The 3,889-nt window shown below is 33.8% G+C and overlaps 1 pseudogene; it reads right to left on the bottom strand.

Annotated features, from left to right (window-relative positions):
• Positions 1–1,108: 1,108 nt before the first annotated feature.
• Positions 1,109–3,889, bottom strand: part of LOC107853635 — a 5,970-nt pseudogene continuing 3,189 nt past the window's right edge.

Here is a 3,889-nt window from a genome sequence, read left to right as displayed (position 1 = left end):
ATTCCAAGTATGCCTCGCTTTCCAATCGATTGAGTTGCTATTTTTCATTCATAGGCTGCTAAATTGCGATATTAATTTCAAAATTTTGATTGTTTTCCAATTGATCGAGTTGTTGTTTTGATTATCTTTGTTACTTATGTTAGTGATATAAGAAGTTTTGATCTTTAGAATCTATCTGTCTGGTTGCGAATTTTGGAAATCTGGTGAAATTTCTGTAGATTGTACTGGAGATTGTGTTAAATGTTCTATGTTTGATTTTCTTTGTCACTTAAAAGTACTGGAAATTTCTTTGTTACTTGGGAATTTGGTGAAATTTCTTTGTTTCTTTGTTACTTTAATCGATTTCTCTCACTGTTTGAAGTTGGTCTTGCAATGCTGTGTGTTTTGGCAGCAGAATAAATTTTTGGAACATGGGTATTTTCTTGCTTTTTTAGTTTGATTGTGCTCTGAGAAGTTACCTTTTTCCCTTTATTTCCTTCCCCCTTTTCTGATATTTGTCGGTCAAAGATGTTAATCTATGGCTTTAAGCAGGGCCCTCGCACTTGGTATTTATTGTTGATGGTTTTAGTTCATCCAGGTTGTATACCTCTATATTTATTTACAAAACAAATGATGTCTTAGCGTTCTTCTTTGGTTTATGTGTGCGATATCATTGTCACCTTGTGCAATCTTAAGCTTCTCGAATCCATTATCTCTAGAATTTGCTATGAATTTTCTATATGTTACTTTTTTTTAACTTGAAAATTTACTCAAGTAGCACAACCAAATAATCATCTAATATAGTTTATGGAACACTATATTACAACTTAATAGGATCCGAGTTAGAGACGTGGAATTAGTTATTAAAGTTTGCATCACGGTAAGCTATCTATATCACACCCCTTAGGAAATCGACCCTTCCTCAATCCTATGTGAACGCGGGATACATATTGCAGCCCCTTTATTATATTACTAGTACTTATTTTGAGCTTTCTCAAAATACTGGAATATGTATATTGCAACCCGTTATTATATTACTAGTACTTATTTTGAGCTTTTTAGGAATACTGCAATACAAAATACATAGTTAAATGTCTTGCTACATTATGAAATGTAATTTCATAGTACCCTACTTATTTAATCCTTCCACATATGCCACACCGGTAGAACTTAGCCATGATCCGAGCTGAATCATCTCACCCACAGTAAACGGCATAGCCTCAGAAAGATCAGTAATGACATAATAGTTGGGCCAGTTGACACGCTTACTAGTTCCAGCACCTGTTCTATTGTTCATATAATCACCATAATACAATGTCTTCAACGCAAAATCTTCGTTCCATTCAGCCCAACCCGCTGGATCAATGAGAGTACCTAGGTACGATTGCAGCACTACAGTTCTTGAATATTCTTTCCTTGGCATACCAAGGTATATTTTGAATTTGTTCTCAACTGGTTCAAGGTCTGGACTTGCTATTATGTCAAATAATTGAATTGAACTCCTCATGGCTTGATTTGGGTCCGTCCTACCTTGTACAGTCACCATGTTTTTTTAATTTTTATTTGGTTTTCTAGCTACGAGCTTGCATTTCTGGAACACAACAGTTGGATTACAAAATATAAAATCGACAGTACCTGTCATATAGGAGTCTCGATGGAACTGCCTTATAGAATGTGCATAAAGGGTATCTTGATAAGTATTGATACGACAACTATTTATGACTGACATATCAGCTCCAACTCAACGAACCACGGCATGGTGTTTTTCTGATCCTGCTGTGTTCTATATACATATGTCCTATAGTATAAATCCTTGGCCAATTGCAGCAAGAGTGGCAGAGCAGAAGGTGGTTGATCCATCCACAACATTTAGACTACCAGTTATTTTGTAGGAATAATATGTGCCATCATAAACAATAATCAAGTTCATTTTCTTTACAGTAACCTCAACATTCTCTTCATAAATCCCTTTCTTGACATAAATCATATACTGTATTTTGCTCTTATCTGGTGCAGCCGCAACTGCTTCAATAACTGGTTGATAATCCCCAGTACCATCCTGTGCAACCACTGCATTTGATTTAATGGCCTTACCCAAACTCTCCATCAGCTTTCTGTCTCACCAACTGATCCAAGACAACATTCTCCCTAAAAGCCATATAAAAACTTTCTCATTCTTAGCCGTTACAAACACGAGCATCGCCAATGCTTCCTTAGCTCTCAAGACCAACTCATCAAGAATAATTCTGTTCTTAGTAGTTTTAGTAACAGAATCAAGCTCATCTAAGCATGTAACGTGGTTAGTGAGCATACTACTTAGCCAGATTTACGCATTGGCAGTATCACTACTTCTTCTATTACCAAGTTCTATAATATGTCAGAACATACATGGCCTGATCTTGCCTTTGTTTAAAAATAATACAGGGAAATGAGAAAACAACCAGTAGGCACTCTGATCTATTCAAATAAATAATTTTATATTGTCGTTGAATTAGTTAGAAGACAAAGTTATGTTCATCTGAATTAGTTAGAAGATAAAGTAACTTTTATGTTATCACTAAGTGTAGTTTGCTGTAAAGATAAGATCAAACCAGTAGGTGCTCTGATCTATTCAAATAAATTATTGTTTTACTTGTAACTTGTAGTGTGGACAGAGAACTGGTTAATACACCTTTAATCTTGAGAGTGTTGACGAATGTTTAGTTTTCAAACCTCATCTTTTCAAGGTGCGTATGAGAAATCTTCAATTTTAAAACCTCATCTCTACTTATTGACCACTTAATTGACACCTATAATAGTATACAAAGAAGCAAATACAAAATAATTGTCTGATAAATAAAATTAAAGAACCCATCTGGAAAGTCCAACATCATTATTAGCTTTTCATATATGAGATTTCTATTTGGACATGAAATTATTCTGAATGTTGGTCATCCTAGACATCCAAATAAAAAACCAGCATAAACTTAAGAAAGCAAATAAAGGAAGATAAACTTTCAGTCCATACTTCTTGTCTTTCAGTCCAATTTTATTTAAATAATTTTTTTTTGTCATCAAATATCACTTTGTCAGTCTATTCTTGTCTTTCAGTCTGATTTGTATATTTGTCACTATTATTTAGTGTTTTGGCTTGTTGAGCTGGAGTTTTGCCCTGAGATGGTGGTTTATTTTTTGTGCTGTCTTTGTTGTTTTAGTGTTCAATTTCACTATTTGCTACAATCTCTTCTTGTTCTTTTTCTTTTTAAATAGGAGTTATCTAAGTTACAGGTAGCGGGTTCTGGGATTTCACTGGGGATGTTATTGTTGTTGTAGTAGTGACTTTATCTAAGATGTTTAAATTTTGTTGGTTTGTGATGATTATATGCTTGTTTGGATAGTAAGTTGACATTTTCAAACAATGTCTATAAATTTCACAAAAGTCATATAGTTCTAATCCGGGGAGGAGGTCGTATTATGTTTAAAGTTGAAATACCTGATATAGTATGATATAATCATGTGATGGTAACATGTTATGTGAATATAGTTATTTTTATTATCTTTTATTTTTTCTTAATCTAATTTTTATGTATTCTCCAATGTTATGGCACCTAGTAAGCAATGGATGCAACTTTATCTTCATAATCAAACCGATAAAATCTACTTAGACAGGGCAAAAAAATTTGTGAATTATGCTTTTTGGGGAAAAAAAGAAGAATGTGAAATACAGTGTCCATGTTACAAGTGTGGTATTACAACATTAGGAACTCATAAAATGATTGAGATGCATTTGAAAGTCCATGGAATAATTGAAAATTATACCTTTTGGTTTCACCATGGGGAACAGTTAGGTGAGCCACTATCAGACTCCAAAGATGAGGACGAATCAGATGATTTTGAGAGTGAAGATGAAGATGAAGTAGAAGAACTATTG

The sequence above is a fragment of the Capsicum annuum genome, chromosome 11 (assembly GCF_002878395.1).
Source record: "Capsicum annuum cultivar UCD-10X-F1 chromosome 11, UCD10Xv1.1, whole genome shotgun sequence".
In the NCBI taxonomy this organism is placed as follows: domain Eukaryota; kingdom Viridiplantae; phylum Streptophyta; class Magnoliopsida; order Solanales; family Solanaceae; genus Capsicum; species Capsicum annuum.
Note: the sequence above shows the minus strand (reverse complement) of the source record. Positions and strands in the feature narration are given on the sequence as shown.